We start from the raw sequence: 19982 nt of genomic DNA, 5'->3' as shown, positions 1-19982 counted from the left end.
TTGGAGATTTAATTTGTAGATATCCTTTGATCTTAACCGTTGATGTAATTGATCTGTACCGTTGGATTTGGGGAGGCTCAACTATAAATAGAGGCCTCTCCCTTCATTGTAAAACACTTGAGTTTTGGGAAGCAATAAGAATTCTTGAAGAGCATTCACTCAAATTTCTCTCCATCTTGCGTTCTTACTCTCTGTGGTTTGTTCTTATTTTATTCTTCGTCTATCTTAATTTTTCAACTCTTTTTATTTTTAATTTCTTCAATTTTCAAATATGTATATTTTTTCCTATCTTTTATACATTTGATTATGTATTTTATATATCATAATATTGAACCTTTTTATATAGTTTATTTTCAAATATATATTTTCTATGCATGTATATATATTATATAATCATTTCATTATAAATATAAATTATTTTACATATTTAATATTTTATACATTATTTTTCTAAACCAATATATTTTATATTTTTTATATAATTATTATTCTTATAAATATATTTTTTATTATATATTATATTTTAAATTTATTATTAAATATCACATTTTTTTATATGCTCATTCTATTTATCAATTGTTTATATTATACATATATTTTTAAAACTTATTTTTTTTATTATACAATATTTGTTTTTACTTTAGCATTAATGTATTATTGTTATGTTATGTATTTCATATGTTATGTAATATCTTAGACTTTTATAATTTACTTTCAAATGCATATTTCTATATATGTACATTGATATATTGTATTATATGCATCATTTTATTTATTAATCCATTCATGTGTACATTAAATTATTGGATTTTATATTTTATGTAGATTCTATTTATCCATTTCCTATGCATGTCATCTATTTTTACTCATACATATTTTACACATTAATATTTACCATGTTTTTTATATTATTTAATGTTTTATTTATGATATATTGTATATAATTAGTGCATTTATTATGTTTTCTTTTTGGTATATTCCTATTTGCTTAGCATGATTATTTTTATTATTCTATTTTACCCTCTATATAGTGATTGCATTTATATAAAGTGTTATAATACTTTATAATAAACGCTATTTGAATATCTATGTTTCATAATATAGAATTGTCACTCTAAAAGGTCATTTAAAACAATATTTAAAAGTTTTATAAAAATAAAAAAGGCAATGCTTAGTATTTGAAAGCTTCGAGAAAAGTAGTGCCCTAACTTATTGGGTTGCAACTTTTCTCGTTGAGTTCGAATAGTCAAGTACCCTTCTAAGTTTTTTAAGATTTTCAAAATACGAGCAACTGTCTTGGAATTTCAAAGCGTTGTGTCCTAACTTATTGGATGTGGCGATTTGTCGTTTCGAGATAGGGATTTCCAAAAGGTTAACTTAGTGACAATGTTTTGATACGAGTGAACCCAAATTTTCAAAATCAAAGTATTTTAAAGAGGATTATATCTTAAATTTTTTTAAATTTCCGACATTAAAGACATTTGATAATCAATTAGGTACCAATTTTTGGGCGTTACGAGGGTGCTAATCCTTCCTCGTACGTAACCGACTCCCGAACCCATTCTTTTATTTCGTGGACCAAAACTAATGATTTTAAAACAAAATGTTTTAAAGGTGATCCAATCACACCTAAAAAGATTGGTGGCGACTCCCGTTTGCGTTTTTTAAAATCGATTCCCATTTTCCAAAACTCGATTTGAAAATGGTTTCGACAAGAACGATACCATCCAATAAAGTACAAGAATTGAAATATTTTTCTTTTCTTTCCATATGAAAAAGGCATTATGTTTTCTTTTTACTTTCCGGTTTTACAAAAAAAAATTCATTTTAGTCCACCATTTAATTTTTCTCTTCTTTTAGTCATTGAAGTTACATTTTTTGTCAAATCACCCTAAAATTGATGAAAATGTTAACTTTTGTTAACTTCGTTGATGTAGCATACACGTAGACTGTCACGTGGATGACCTGTCAACATTTAACTAATTTTTTAAAATTTAAAAATATGTTTTTTAAAATAGTTTTTATACTTCTTTTAATAATTTGAATGATTTTTAATTTTTAAAAATATTTTTTATAATTTTTAACATTTTTGGTTTTATTTTATAAATAATAATTTATTTATTATATGTTATGCCCTTTTCCTTAGTCCTTGCCAAATCTGCGGAGTCCTGGGCATTGCTTTTGCCCACAACCACTGACACAAAACCCTTACTTTGAACTCCTCGATTTCCACATCCTTAGTCATCATGCCATCAAGTTAGGAATTGATTGTGGAGCTACCGGCATGGCCTTCCACCTACTAAGTCACTGAGACATCACCCTCACCTATATCCCTAATCATGCTCACCCTCAAGCACAACCTCAAACTTGACAAATTCATTTTGGGCAACAACCTAAAGACATCGATTTTTACCATTTTCGACCTTAGGCTATAGTTTTTAACCTAGCATGAAATGGTTGTTGTTAATATTGAAAAAAAGAAAAAGAGGGAAAAGTTGAATTTGTTTAAATCTTCTTCATGGTTTTTCCCCTTAAATTGTTTTATAATTATAAATATCTTATAATTTTGTATTTGTAAAAAAACCTTAACATATTTTCATCGAAAATAAATTTTTAAAATTTTTATTTTCTAAAAATTTTTAAATTTGATTTTTTTAAGAGTCAAGACTAAATTGACATAATTGTAAAGTTGAAGGTTAAATTTGTTAAAATTTTCAGAATTGGTACAAAATTGATAGAATCTGTAAATATTAGAAGGCTAAATTTGTTATTTTTCCAATAAAAAAGGTCACCCCAACATCCTGTTAGTGATTTAACAGAAGAGCGGTCAAAATATTAAATTTCAATAATGTTAGTTACTAAAATAGAAATTTTTTAAACTTAAGTGATCAAAACAAAAAAAAACACTAATAATTGAGTGTCTGTTTATATAGTTTACCCATAAAATAATTATTTAAAAAAATACTGAAAATACCGTATCAAGATTTGAACATTGACCCTCAAGGCATCAACAAAAAAGCCTCAACCAATGCTCAAAAGAAAAACTAAGCTTTATAATTTTAAAGATAAATATATCTTTGTTTTTAAATATTTTTTACTCACATAATGAATATCACAAAAGGACTCAAATATTACAAAATTTTGGGATGTTGATACTAGATTTTATAAGAAGTTGGAAATTTGAAATATTCTTTGTTTTCGCTATTTTCTTACTTTCAAATTAATTAAGTGATCTTCTAACAAGTTATCTCTTCAATGGGATGAAATAGAGTACTAGGAGATATACACACTTCCATGAATACAAATTAAATGTCAATATTTGGGTGTGGAACATGATTTCAGGGAAACCATTTTCACATTGATATTAATTAGTACTCAAGTAACTAGCTATATTCCTGATTACTTTATTATCTTTAATTCATGCTTAATCATAGTGCATATGCTTATCAAGCTATACTCATTTAGAAAAAATCAGAGATTAAAGAATTGTAAGAACCTTAATTTGTCCAGGCCCAAAATAAGCAGACCTAAACCAACTAAGCCTAAACAACAAAGATCTAGCCCACCTAGCCCAAAAAAAAAATAAAACAACAAAACAAGAAAACCCTAGCCGCCGCTCCTCGCCTTTGCCACCACCAACTTCACTAGCCACGCCTGCAGCACTCCACCGCCCTTGTCACTGTCCAACTTGTACCTGCAAACACATAGAAGACATCAAATAATATAAAAATCATGTAAATGGCTATAAAAAGCCAAATCTAAAACCATTATGGAGGATTTTTTTTTCGGCAATTTTTTTTTAAAAATACGAAGCATTCGATTTTAATACAAGTGAAATAGTGACTTTAGCAACACCAAAACAAGGGGATAGTCTCAAATCAGAAAAAAAAAATACTGAAAATCAAACCAAAAACCTAAGGTGATTTTATTTTTTTATTTATTTTTTTTTATTTTCGAATTTATTCATTTGCATGAATACATATATTACAAATACATAAAAAATATAATACAAAAAAATAAAAATAAAAACAAAAACGTACCTTTTGGGATTCCGGCCACCGCGTGCGGTGGCTGACGGCGACAACTAGTCGAACTTCCCACCGGAGCGTTGGCCTTTGCAGAGAACAGAGAGGAAGAAGGAAATTTTTTTTTTTTTGAAACAGAGAAGAAATGAATTTTTTTTAAAAAATTGGGTTTATATAGGCCACTAAAACGACGTCGTTTTACCCCTTGGTCCAACCCGATTCGACCCGACCCACCTCAGGATCCGCGTCTTTTTTTAAAAGGGGCTAATTTCACTTTTAGCCCCTCCGATTTTTATCCTTTTAAAATCAAATTTTTCATTATTTTTAATTTGGCCCCAAAATTTGTTATGCTCTGCAATTTGGTCCCCCGTGTTGCGCTGCATTTTGAGGGGAAGGAATAATATCCGTTTTGGTCCTTGCAGGTTGCGTGCGTGTTCATTTTGGTTCTTTTCCCTTTATTTCTTTTTAAATTTACCCCAAAACTCTGTTTTAATTCAATTTTAGTCCTTTTTTTGTTTATTTTCGTTTTTTATTAAATATTATTATTATCATTTCTAATATTATTAATATTATTATTTATATTTGTTATTGTTACTATTATTAATATTCTTGTTATTAACATTGTTTTTATTCCTTTTATTATTATTATTTTATTAATATAGTATTATTATTGTAATTATATTTTATTTTTGTTTATTTACTTACTGTTTTGTTATTAATTCATTAATTCATTATTATTAACATATTATTATTCTTAATGTATTATTATTACTAGTTATTATTATTTCTAGTATTATTATTGTGTATGTTTTATTATATATGTATATATATATTTATATATAGTATTATTTTTACTTACTTTATTTTAATATTATGGTTATGTTATATTTACTTTTTTTTGCATTTTAATATTATTACTATTATTGCTATCATTATTAATATTAGTGAATGTTTTTATCATATATGTATATATATATTTATATTTATATAGTATTATTTTTTTATTACTTTATTTTAATATTTTTATTGTATTTGCTTTTTTTTGTATTTCAATATTATTATTATTATTATTATATATTTTTTATTATATATGTATATGTATATATATATATTTATATATAGTATTATTTTTTTATTACTTTATTTTAATACTTTTATTATATTATATTTGCTTTTTGTATTTCAATATTATTATCATCATTATTATTAATATTAGTGTATATTTTTATTATATATGTATGTATATGTATATTTATTTATATATAGTATTATTTTTAATTACTTTATTTTAATATTATTATATTATATTTACTTTTTTGTATTTCATTATTATTGTTAATATTATTATCATTATTAATATTAGTGTATGTTTTTATTATATGTGTATATATATATCTTTATATATAGTATTATTTTTAATTACTTTATTTTAATATTATTATATTATATGTCTTCCTTTTTGTGTTTATTTATTTATTGTTTTATTATTAACTAATTTAGCATTATTAATTATTATTTATTATTGTCCTTGTTAACATGTCATTAGTGTATTAATCTATGATTGTTACTATTGATAATATTTTATTATTTTCTACTTTGACTTGTCGTGTCATTATTATTATTTCTGTTATTATTCATGTATATATTAATATTATTGTTATTTTTCTATTCTAATATTGTATTTTAATATTTTTCATTAATTGTATCATCGTGTGCATAATTTACAAATTCCTGTTGCGAATAATATTATTTTTTATGCTTTTAATTAATTTTAATAAATAAGGCAACGTACCGTTTTCAACACTAAGTCACTGATTTCATCGCTATGTTGGGTGAATATTATTGGCTCGTTTTAAAAACGAGACGTCCTTCTAAAAAACGAAAATTTCAAATTCTCGTGGTTCAATCGGATCACGATTAAATATTAAATTAAACTTGTATTTTTGAGAATTAAGACAACGCGTGTTTAACAAGATACCAATTTTGGGTGTCGCGAGGGTGCTAATACCTTTCTTGCGCGTAACCGACTCCCGAACCCTATTTTTCTCTGGATTTTCGCATAGACCCAAATTCGGCCTTCATTTTTGTTCAAGAATAAAATTTTTTTCTGAAAAGAAGATTTATTAGGTGTCTCATCACACCTAGAAAAAAGATCGGTGGCGACTCCTTTTCTTTTTAAAATCGAAATCCCATTTTTAAATATTCAAATAATCACCTCAACTAGCGATCAAAGCGAAATAAATACGTCGCTACAAGAAAGAGATTAACAACTTAAAATATTTCGGTTCAAACGTGTCCTATTTTCTACCTATAATAAGAGTACGCTTTCTAACTTGACTTTTTCTATAGTTTCGTAGGATGAAATCATAGTAAAAGATTATGCACGATTTCCTAGAATTTTTTTCTAAAAAAGAAAATTCTATAATTTATTAATGGAAAAATTAGGCATATATGTCAATTTTAATAAATATATATTTAGGATTTTAGGTTATTTTATTTGAAATTTAGGGAAATAAATCAATTTTGGGATAGGAGGCAAAAACGCTTCCTGCAGGAAGGGTTTTCGAGTGACGTGGCGAGGGGAGAGGATGAAAACGAGCCCGGTAGGACGCGCTTTCAGTGAAAATGCGCCCGACATGGCACGCTTTCACCCTCTCTCCTTGCCACATCACCCAACACTTTATGCAAAAAATAATAAAAAAATTAATGGCTAGATTGAATTCTGAATAGCTAAGAATCTCGGGATAAAATTTCTAAAAACCTAAGAATCCTAAGATAAAATTTATGTCCCATCCTTTCTACGGCAAAACAGAATTATTATCTTCAAAAACTTTAAAAAAATGTTTCTTGTTAGAAGCCTTTTTTTAACTTGTCATGTCTGATCTTTTACAACATTTTGAATTATGTTTTATATTCAGTGGTAGAGTTTCCTACAAATGAATATTGATATGAAGAAGTTTTCATACTTAAATTTTGAGTAGAAGATTTGCATGTTAAGGAGAAGATTGTTTATGTGAAAAATCTGAAGTTCAAAAATGGACCCATCAAAGTAAATTAGTTCAAGTGTCATTGCTTGAATTTGGTTAATAAGTATTTATTTTTCTATATAATGTTTTTATTTTAATTTTATATTCAACATGTGAAGCAGGTTTTTTTTTGCCGAAAATGAGTAGAAAAATTAGCATTGCTATTTATTATGACAGTCAAATTTGTGACATTGAAATTGGGGTCGTTTTAGTATCAGCCTAATCTACAGAATTGGCTTTCAACCAGAGCATCAAATTGAACAAGCTTTTGTCAAGAATTAGAAGGAAAGTCTTAGCTTCAAGCCAAAGGAGAATTTTTTGCTTGAAATATAGATATCTAATGTCAATTAATCCTGTTAGATATGATACATTTGAGCTCAATTGCGACATGGATGTTGAGTTAATGCTCGATACACATTTCTCTACTAAAAATGTTGAGCTCAATTTGCCAATTTCAAGGAAGGTCTTTTAAGTTTGACAACAATTCTAGTTAATTTGTTTTGGGAACAGGAAGCAGAAAGACCAACCACACAGTTGTGTGGTGGTTTCCCAACGTTGTTACAAAACTCGTATCAAGGAATGTTAGAATCATCAATGAGAAGGCATTCCTCGATTTTAGCCCTCATTTTCAACTTTACTATACAATTAAGGTTAGTTGGTAACTCAAATGTGGAGACCCTGTCATGGAATTCTATGAGTGCTTTTGATTTCAACTTCAAAATGTTGATGTTCTATGCTAGAAACACTTATGAGGGTATGTCGTCAAGTTACAGCAATTTGTAAGTAATATTAGTTTTAACATATGGTTGATGAGAAAAGATGATGTCTTCCCTACAACGTGGACCGACGAAGGGACATCCAACCCTGGACATGAAACCACAGTTGGGGTTGATAACGAAGAGAAAGTTGAGAACAAAGAGGAAGTTGAAACCAATGATGATCCAATCCGTGAGTCTGGGCCGGATGGTTCAGAAATTGCATTATTTTTTGAATAAGAGGTCATTCCTACTGAACTAGAAGGGAGTGATTTTGACAGTGAAGGTCCAAACAGTGCTAGAGGAACCCAACCAGATTTTATGGCATGTGAACCTCCACCCCACATTTTTAATGTCGACATTAGAAGAGTTGTCAAGCTAATTGTTATCTTTCAACCACACTAGAAGAATTTCCAAGATGTGAGAAATTATCTTCTAACCATTTCATATCCATTTGGTTAACACTAAACTTGTCCGGCACCTTGCCAAATAGTTGGTAGCAAATTGTGCTCTAATCACCAATGCACACTACCCCCATAACTACTAACCCATCAATTGATAAATTGAGTTGTAATGTCATATCCTCGAGTGTAATTGTACACTCCTCGCACAGAAGATAGAATGTGTGTGTCTCAGGTCTCAATCTTTCCAACAAAATACTAATAAGTGTGGGCTCCAATTTAGTCCTACCAAGCATACAGGACACGTGCAAGAATCCCGCCTCTTCCAAGTGTTGTTAATAACACGTAATGCTCTCGCACTTAAATTGTGAATATATGTTTCGATAATCCGATCTTTGTCCTGATTATATAAACATAAAAATTTAAAAAATATATTAACAACTTAATTATGATATTAATTAAAAAAAATTTTACCATTTGTGATTAGACGCCAAAAATGTGTTTGAGATCTAAAAAATTACAGGCATTGACATTTTAAATTTTTTTTTTAAAATGATGAAAATCAAATAAAATCTAAGAAATTATAAACGGTTAGGATAGAAAATTGAGAGAAAATAATTTGAGAGATTAGGATAGAAAATGAAAGTGTAGAGGGTATATATGGAAAAAAATTACCATTGGGATTTAACCGCTGGGTTCTTATTTTTATTTTAAATAGTCAGTGGTCCCTACGGTTAGAAAATCAACAATTGACCTTGATTTTCTATCCATTGGCGACTCAACTGTTAATATATATTTTTAAATAAACCAATTGTAGGGTGTTGGGTGCCATGTGAAAAAAGCGCACCCTGCTGGACACCCCGACTCCCAAAACTAACTTATTTATCTAAATTTGAAAAAAAATGGCCTAAATCCCTAAATATATTTAAAAAACTAACATATTTCCCTAATAACCCCTATTTAAACGATAAATTATACCTAAAAATTTACAATATTTAGAAGGACTAAATAAACAAGGTTCTTTGGTTTGTTATACTCAAATGACATGTCCCCCTTTAAAAAAGACGAAAAGATAAATTAAATAAACCCTACAGTGCTCCACTAAGATATTAAGGTCTGTTAAAAAATATTATATGTTTTAGGTGAAATTTCATCAATTATTGAGAATTTTACTTCTCTTGATAATAACGTATAATATCATCTTTATTCTCCTTTTAACAATCATTTAGACTGTTTTTACATATGTTTACAATTGATTTGGTGTCACGTATAGATCCAAACAGCACAACTTCTAATGCGTTAAATATGAATCTCACAAGCAACGTACCATCTCAAGTGGAAATCTTCTTCCCTTGCCAAGCTCAGCATTTGTAACAATAGATTCCATATTTGTTTACCCATTGAGTAAATTAATTTGCATGGATTAGAATATTCCAACTTTGGTAACAATAGCTTCTAAAATCTAAAAAGCTTGTATTTGTATGGTAACAACTTTACTAGTAGTTTGTCAAAACTAGAAATGTTGATCTTGAATAGTTGGAAATTTTCCAAATTTTATTTGAATATATTTAGATAATAAATCTCTTTCAGTTTCATACATTTTTTAATATTAAATATATTTCATTGGAAAAAAATTGGTTTTACAACTAACAATATTACTATTGCAGGCCATCTACCATCTGGATTATTCGATAACCTATCTAAATTGCAACTGTTAAACTTGGAAGACAATAAGATTTCGGTTGAAATTCCAAATAGTTTAATCGCTGATATATGTATCATTCTATAACAACCTACCCGCACTGATAACACCAGCCACTTCCATTGCCTCTTTATCTTCTTCATACAACTCCCATAGCCTGACAAAATACAACCCTGAATCAGCTTTGATTTTTGAAGCCACGGGCCATCAACTTTTCTTATGCATTTCTCCATTGCAAATAACGACTTCTCGAATAACTCTAATGACATGTCCCACTTTAAAAAAAAAAACACGAAAAGATAAATAAAATAAACCCTATAGTGCTCCACAAAGATATTAAGGTCTGTTAGAAAATATATATATAGTAAATTTTGACAAATTTGATTATGTGTTTTAGGTGAAATTTTATTGGTTATTAGAAATCTGACTTCTCTGGTGGGTATGGATCTTAGTAATAACAACTTAACAGGTATAATATCTTTTTTTTTCTCCTTTTTACCATTATAGTTATGCAATTCCTTTTTACTGTGTCTTATGTTTAAATATCATTATATTATTTTTTAATAAAAATATAAAAAAATAGAAACATCCTCAAATAAATATTTGTTACTTTATATAAATTAAAACTTAATCCGTAAATTAGTACTTAAATTATATCATTTTTTAATGTTGGTACCTAATTTTTTTTAATAGTGATACTTAAACTATACTCCATGACACAAATATCTCAAAATATTAGATCGGTTATTTTTTTTTGTCAATTATAACCTATCACACCATATAAACTTAAAAATTACATTTTAAATTCTTTCATTTTTATTTTTATTTGTCTTTTTCATTTTTCTTTTACGCCATTTTTTTTAATCCTTTTTCATTAGTTACATATAGATATTTTAACTACTATGATTTGATTTTTCACCTTAAATTTATAAACTTAACAAATTATTATTCTCAACTTTTGCAGCATTCCCAACTCAACCAAATTATTTTTGATAGTTTAATTTAAGTAATTTGTAAGTCAAATTATTGATTATTTTCTTATATTAATATTTCCTACAATTTTTCTAATGTCAAAGTATTTAAAGTATCAAATGTGTAACCAATTCTTTCTTAAGCTTGAAGTAATATGTTAAGAAACTAAAAAAATTGTAGAGCTAATTAATAATATGTAACAACACCTAAAGGAATTACATAAATATAACAACTAAGAGTTAATTACATATTATTTATTATATACTGCAATACTTCGATTTGTTTTACTTGTACCAATATTTCTTACAATTTCTAACGTCAATTTAGTTGAAGTATTAATAACATTAGAAAATAATTTATTTATCAAATATGTTCTAAAACAGTTAGATATAAAATAAAAAAAATAGTACAAATTTAAACATATAATTAGAAAAATAAGTAAAATTATTGTAAAATATAATATCTCTTCAAAATAAGTGAAAAGCTTTTCTTCTCTTTACCTCAAACAAGTCATGTGAGTGACTAAAAATTGCTAGCTCGGATTAGTTTATAGCTAACAAATTACTAAAACATGTGGAAAAATAATATTCCAACCATACGTAGTGTCAACCTAAATTATTATTTTTCTAATCTAAAAGGATTATTTTAGAAAACTAAAAGATTGTAAAGCTACTTAAAAATAGGGAGGGATCCATTTACGTCGATATTCAACTAAAGTAATTTTACACCCTTTCATATAATTTTCTACTATTAATAATTTAATAATTTAATAATTATATTTCATATTCCATTCATATAGTTAATACATGTCAAATTTAACTTAAATTAAACTTTTGTAACTATTTTTATGTAAAAAAAATCTTTCAATCGTTTAATAAATATTAGTATATACAGTATTTTAGATTAATACGATAATAATATCGAATCGATTAAAAAATTTACATGCTTGACAAGTACAATTATATTGACAAATTTAACGATTTAATTGTTAAAATATATATTAATTGTACAAAAATATACAAAAAGATACCACTGTAAGTAAATCCCTCTCTATTAATTATATATAACAAAACTCTAATGCAACTAATAAGAATCACATAAATTTAACAAAAAAAAGAAACAAAGATAATATTATACCTGTAAAGTTATTATTACAAAAAATTGATGTAATTGAAAGAAGTACCTGTGAAGTTTCACCTAAAATAATAATCAAATCTGTCTATTTTATTTATCATTTCCATTTTTAACATATGACTTCAATACAGCTCCAAATAATTTTAATTATTACAAAGGAACTCAAATTTATACCACAAATGATAAATCTAATTAGTTGAAGTAGTGTTGATAAGTAAAGTTTTAATTACTTGTTACGAAATTGTTACTTTAAAACTGAAATTTAAGATTTAAAATTTAAAATTGTCAACACACATTTAGTTATATGTGTATAAATATAACTTTATAATTAATAGCATGAATGAAGTTTATAAAAATCATAAATTTACTAAATTTTTAAAGGTTTTGAGTTTTTGGGTTTATCAAAATCTCAAAATTATATATAAATTTATCAACATTTAGTTATATGTGTTTAAATATAATTATATTTATACTTAATTATATGTGTTTGAGGATAAAATTGATAGAATTTGTAAATATGGAGGGTTAAATTTATTGAATTATGTAAAATTAGGATCAAATTGACAGAATGTGTAAGTATTGAGGATTAAATGTGTTATTATATCAGTTTAAAAAAGACAACATCATCGCTTTGGTTAACTATTTAACAAAAAGTAACCAAAATAGAAACAATTTAAAACGTGAGTGACCAAAATAGAATGATCTAAAACGTTAGTGACTAAATTAAAATTTTTTATAGTTGGGTGGCCAAAACAGAAACAAGCTAGTTGGGTGACTAATTCTAGAGTTTACCAAAGATAGTAGAAGAACTTAGGATTAATTCTACCAAACATCTCAAACTATTACTTAGATTTTAAATTAGACCCTAATCTTGTACACATTCTAATTGAATCTTCAAAGTATCAATTTTTTATCAACCAGGTCCTTCTATCAAATTAGCTATCAATTAGAACATTAAATTTTAGTTTGGATATGATGTATAATATATCTAAAGCACGTGGATTAAATTGTAAATATGTGTGTAACTATCGCGTGGATAACTTGGATATCACATATTAAAAAACAATGCCAATAAAATTTAGAAAATTTGTTCCTTTCTTTAATATATTTTAACACATTAGATTCAAGTAGTTTATGTAATAGATGCAGATATATTTACAATTTGATCTACATCTATTCTTTTAAATATGCTATATGTAAGATTTAGAGGTTTCCATGGGTTAAACTTGGACTTAAGTTTTTAACTTAAGATCGGCCCGATCCATTTATTATTTAAAAAATAAAAATATATAAAAATAAATTTATACTTTTATAATTTCATAAATAAATTTAAATACTTTCATTATTTTTTTAAATATTGGATCATATCTTTCCCTTGCATTTATTTTTATATTTCTCTTTTGATTAATAACACATTTTGAAAAAAAAAATATTTGATGTGTGATTGATACACGATGCATGAATAATAATATGACTAGGGGTGTGCAAAATTCGGGTAAAATCAAAAAAGTTCAGTTAACCGACCGAATTCGGTTAATCGGTTGGTTAATCGAATTAATTCGGTCGGGAGTCGGTTAATAATTTTTTGAGTTTTCGGTTAACGGTTAATTCGGTTCGAAACCGGTCGGTTAACCGAATATTTTCGGTTAGCTAAAAATATTAATAAATAAATTTATAATATATAAATAATCTACTATTTATTCAAACCCAATTCAACATAAACCCAAATACCCAATCTAATATATATTAACCCAAGTTCCCAACCCAACCTAATCATAAAAATTACAAATAATTTAATAAATAAAAATAAAAATCTAAAAATAAAAAAATATAATTTTATACAAATAATTTGGTTAATTTGGTTAATTTGGGTAATTCGTTTAATTTGGTTAATTCGATTAATTCGGTTAATTTTATACTTATTTTAACCAAAAATTTAAAATATATATTTTTCGGTTAATTCGGTTAACTGACCGAATTAACCGAAAAAATTTCGGTTCGGTTAATTTTTTTGAAAAAATTTTGGTTCGGTTAACGGTTAAAAATTTTGAAAGGTCGGTTAATTCGGTTAATGTTATTTCGGGTCGGTTAACCGATTGAACACCCTTAAATATGACTATAATCATATCTATAATTTCACAAAAATAATTACATTAATCTAAACCAAGTCATATTTTTTTTGTAGATTCAATTCCAAATCTCATCGGTAATAAATCGAACTCACAAAATATATAGCTGACAAATAAATTCAATTCAAAAGTAATGAAAATATAATTTTGCATTATTTTACCTCCCTTGATTCTTCACAAACTCTTTGGATTAATTAACCATTCTTGAAGTATCTACTCATTGTAATTTTTGGGTTTTCTTTTTAAAAAGATAGGGGCCGATAAAGACAGTCTTTACAAACCAGTGCACCTACCGAAAACACATCAGGAACATTGCCATGAGAAAGGACCAAAGAAAATATAATACAAACTGCATAACATACAATAAAGCACCCACACAAAATATATATATTAAACAGCTACAGAAAAAGGGTTGCATACCACCAAGCAATGAAGTTTTCTATTATGTTTACAACTTGTTGAACTCACCGAAGAGTTGACTTCTCTACCTTTTTGCAAATCTTTGTCGATCTAGCTCGACGATCCTAATCAACCACCATGGTTTTCCAGTCGTGAATACAGTGTATGCCATGCTCATTCCCAGCACCAACCCACATCCATACCCCATCAATATTGAAAATTTCCAATTCAATTCATCACCACCATCATCATCATCTCTATCAAATTTGGCTGGAGTTTCCTCATCAGTATCGTAGCTTTTTGATAATGGCAAACCACATAAATCCAGAATTCCCATGTAGGAATCATTAGTGAAAGTATCAACTTGTTTGCCTTGAGGAATGGGTCCCTTGAGATTATTTTGAGAAAGGTTTAACACCTTTAAGAATCCAAGATTTTTTAACTCAGTTGGAATTCTTCCTTCGAGCTTGTTTGATGAGAGATCTAATTATTCAAGCTCTGACAAATCACCTAAAGATGACGGGATAGGACCTCTTTAACAATAATGGGAGAGGTTTAGGACAATAAGTAAATGAAGCTCACCAAGTATTTTTGGAATTTCTCCCAAGAATTTATTACTAGAAAGGTCAATAACCATCCAAATGGATAAGAGTAATTGAAACTCTGTTCCCAACCCTTTTGCTGTAAAAGATAAAAAGAAAGCATAATTCACTATAACTGTACCAATTGCATCTTCCATGTACTCTGGTTCAACTTTCTTTTCATACCCTTCTCTAATGGCATGCAAATGTTCAAAAAAGAGAGTAGGTAAATAGCCACCGAAGTTATTGTGAGAAAGATCAATGACACGTAAATGAGTAAAGGAAACTGAAACATCAAAGCTATCCACTTTACCGTAAAATCCATTCGACCTCAAGATAAGAACTTCCCGCTGATCCAGATTTCCTAACCAATTTGGGAAAGTGTCATTCAAATTATTGTTTCCAACATCTAGAAGGTTTAAATCTTTGCAATTACCCAATAATGGTGGTAGTGACCCTTCTAATTTATTGTTGTTGGTGTGAAAACTTTTTAACATGCAACGTTTTGCAAAATTTTTTGGTATTTGACTGTGAAAATTATTATTCTGTAGACCAATATCTAAGAGAGAACAACTCAAGTTTCTAATGCACTCTGGAATTGTTTCATTCAAATTATTCTTATATAGACTGAGACCCATAATAGAAGTCAAATTGCATATTGAGAAAGGGATTTCTCTAATTAAGTTATTGTTCGAAACTCCTTACCATTGCAATGAAGGTCGCAGTGATAGAATTCGCCCTTGAAGATAAAATTGGAATAGAGTTAGATTTAGGGGTTTGCGTATTCATTGAAATAGAAAACGTAAAAATAACTATATTTTTTATGTAATATATGAATGATGTGTATAGCCAACAAAAACAAATTATTAATTTATTACACTATTTCTAACCATTTTTAGATGCATGAGAACAACTTTTAAGTTGTAATCTGTTAGTAGATAACTTACTCGAAGAAATCCTTGATGCATCTAGAAATGGTTAGAATTTTCAATAATTAAATTATAAATATCGAAACCATTTTTAAAGTTTTGGAAAAAATAAGGATCGACTTTAAAAAATGAATTATGGAGTCGCCACCGACCTTTTTTTGAGGTGTAATCGGATCACCTTAAGGTTAATCATTTTAATAAAACATTTGATTTATTAAAATAATAATTTTAAGTCTACGAAAATTGAGAAAAAGGGTTCAAGAATCGGTTACGCACGAGAAAGGGTTAGCACCCTCGTAACGCCCAAAATTGGTACCAATTGATTATTAAATGTCCTATCCTTGAAAATTTAGAAAAAAATTTAAAATACGATTCCTTTAAAAATGTATGAACAATTCGAATTGGATTTTAAGGTTCACTTGCTCCAAAGAAATAAAATACCACATCTAGCACGTTAGGACACGATACCTTAAGCTTCTAAAGACTAAGATCACCTCATAATTTCCAAAACACGCAACGAACTCTTAAAAATGTACTTCGTTATTTGGCAAAACGGAAAAACGAAACCCAACACGTTAGGGCACGATTTCTCAAATTTTCAAACACGAAACATTGCCTTATTTTGAAGAGTTTGCGAATAAATAATTGTGAAACCGGCTCAAAATATATTCGCTTGGTTTACTTGAAGGTATAAATAATTGATATTGGGAGATAAGTTAAAATTTTAAATCATGATGCCATAACAAGAAATAAAGAAAACATAATTATAAACATGAAACGGTAATATGTGAATAAGAATTAAAAACCAAAAAAACACGTGATACACAAAACAACATGAAAACTAGGAACCAATATAACGCAAAACAATTTAAAAACCATATGAAAAATATATAAAGGAATAACATATATTAGAATTCAAAATAGCTCATACGTATTAAAATACAAATAATATATAAGTGATTATTGAAGTATGTATTGAAATGAATAATATGTAACACAATTTAAAATGAACAAATGACACACGAATTTATATGAAAATAATAAATGAAAATAATATATATACAAAGATACCAAAGTAACTAAAATAAATAATATAAAATAGGATCCATAAAAGAACCAAATTATACAAATAATTTTAAAGAATATATATATAAAAATAAATTAGAAGAAAATATTTACATAACAAATTTGGAAAGAAAAATATACATTAAAGATTTTAAAGAAACTATACAAATAAAATACCATAGAATTAAAAATATAAAACATTTGAAATAAACACAAACACATCATAAAATAACCTTAAGTGACATTGATAATATATAGATTTAAAAGGAAACATGCAATCATAAACAGATTCAAAAGAAAAAACATAAAATAATAATAATAAAAATAATATATACAAAAACATAATATACAACAATTCAAAACTAATGATAAAAAAAATTTACATATATATTAGTGTAAAAAAACAAAACAATATAGATAATATACCAAACCATATATATATACGCATAGATAAATAATATTGTAAAATACAAATAACTTAATAAAAATAATATATGCATAAAGGAAGGAGATTAAGCAAAAATAATAATAATAATTGAAATGAACAGTATATAGAAAGATTTGAAATAAACAATAATAAAACAGAAAAGTAATAAAGAAATCAAAGCAGGGACAAATTTGAGATTAAAGTAAAATCTGAGATCTAAAAACTAAACATCACATTAACAAGGGGAACCAAATTGAATGTGCATGAGCAAGAGAGGGACCAACTGAGAAGTTATCCCCAAGCCCTCAAGCGTGTCACCTTAATACGGGCTCAAAAGAATCTCAGGTCAAACCGTGTGGTGAAATTGAAACAAAAAATAAATGAATTTGAAAGAATAAGGAAGGAAGAAGGACCAAACGCGCCAATAAACCATTTTAAAAAAAGTTATGCGTATAGACCAGGTCAAAAGTTGTCTGTCCCTTCCCCCAATGCTATCTTTTCCATTACTTCAATTTAAAACCTGTTTCAACAATTTTACTTTCTAAAAAACCATTTTTTATTCTTGTTTGTGTAAAAGCTAAAAGCTTTTGAAAACTCTCTCAACCCACACCTTCCCCTTTCGCCGGTCGCCACCTCTGTCAAAGACCCAAGCGTTATGGCCGCCGGCGACGCGAGCACAACCCCGGTAAGGTCCTTCCTCTTCCTTTTATTCCTCGTATTTGCGTTGAATTCGAATAAAAATAAAACAAAAGGGAGAAAGAGAATGGAAACAGCAATGAACCTTTGGAATGCACTCTTCTACTTTTTGATTCTTGTATATTCTTGTTAAATATATATTCTCTGGTAATTTTTGAATCTGTGTTCTATTGCTCTTCTATTTGTCTCTGGAAAAAAAAACAAACCCTCCCTTTACAATGAAAAATTGAAGGCTTTTATAGCCAAAAACCATACATTTTCTTCCTATTTCTTTGCTCTAATTGCAGGTGTTGTGATGTCCTGGAGGAGTGCACGATCGTGGGACATGGATGCGCGAGATAGGGGTCGTGTGTGGGCATGCCGACGTGCGTGGGAAGCTGATCATGGGGGCTACAGCGCCAACTGCTTTCAGAACTCTTAGTGTTGCTGGAATTTTATGTTATTGGCTTAGGCCATTTGGGCCAGTTAGGGAGTTGGGCCACTATAATTTGGGCTTTGGGATTAGTTTCTTTTTAATTTTAATTATTTTTGCTTTTATGTGTGTATGGGCTATAATTGATAATTGTGTATTTGGGCCGGGCAAAAATTGGGTTTTATAATAAATATTCAAGGATCCTAACTTGACTACTAAATTTAAATGAATCGACCTCGAAACTGGAAATATTGAAGCGATCTAAAACCCAACTTTGACTCGTGCTGCACAATCTGGAAATATATTGATTAAGGTGAAGCTGTGGTTTTATTTATTACTTTATGGCTTTTGAAATTTGGAAATTTTAGAGACTGGGAAAGTTGTGATTAGATTTGTTTCTGTCTGGTAAGTGCTGTAGCTATTTGTATAGAGGTAGCCAATGTAAATTTGTTGTTTATGCTAAAGGTTGAACATTGCAAAGTTTTTGAATCAACAACAACCAAGTAGAAGGGCCACCGCCACAATCTTTATATATATTTTTTATTTTGAGATGGAATAGATTTTATGGTCAAGTGGATATCTTTGAAGTTTTCTTCACTCATTTGAGTGTTATTGATCTTTCTCACAATAACTTTAGTGCTTACTGATATAATTCTGAGCTTTTTTCCCTCAAATATTTACAAATAACATACATTAATCTCACAATGTTCATATCTCATGTAATTTCCTATAAGGCCAAAACCGAGGGTCGGTAAGGCCCAAGTACTCCAAGTTTCCAACATCCAAATGCAAATCCGAAAAGAATGGTGGAAAGAAATTAAGATAAAAATAAAAGAATGAGAAAGATAATAGTAAGTTTAAACTAAAGTGGAGAATGCATGGGCCAAATCACAAAATATACATTTGACTTCATAACCCGAATACATGGTTTTGATTGGCATACTTCAATGTCCTGCAAGCCTCTCTAAACTTGTTTTTACATTCTTGTCAAAAGATTTAATCAATTAAATCAAAATTAGATGTCTACATTTATTAAATTCAAAGTTAATTTGAGTGGGAAAAGAGAACATTTTCAAGTACCCCACAACGCTTACGTCAAAACCTTGTTTAATTGACACATAAACAAGCAAGATATTAAAGAGCAATAAATACTTTTTTTCATGTAAATTACAAAGACCTTGATTTCAAAAACAACCAACAAAGAGAGGATTGGAAAAAGAAATTTTTAAATTTTTATAATTTATTTGCTTTTCGGGGCCTTAGAATTTTATCAGTAGCTGATGTTGTAATTAACGACAATGGTGATAGAATGACAGGTGACGTAAGGGA

General features: G+C 27.9%; 1 long non-coding RNA gene across 1 annotated transcript; it reads left to right on the top strand.

The window, feature by feature from the left end:
• The first annotated feature begins 17594 nt into the window (after nt 1-17594).
• On the top strand, nt 17595-18990 carry LOC121209413 (uncharacterized). The gene is made up of 2 exons (XR_005904545.1): nt 17595-18230; nt 18529-18990. It is a non-coding gene; the product is annotated as an uncharacterized lncRNA (long non-coding RNA).
• Nucleotides 18991-19982: the final 992 nt, after the last annotated feature.

This window comes from Gossypium hirsutum, chromosome A11 (genome assembly GCF_007990345.1).
Source record: "Gossypium hirsutum isolate 1008001.06 chromosome A11, Gossypium_hirsutum_v2.1, whole genome shotgun sequence".
In the NCBI taxonomy this organism is placed as follows: Eukaryota; Viridiplantae; Streptophyta; class Magnoliopsida; order Malvales; family Malvaceae; genus Gossypium; species Gossypium hirsutum.
This window is presented reverse-complemented; position numbering and strand designations above follow the sequence as displayed.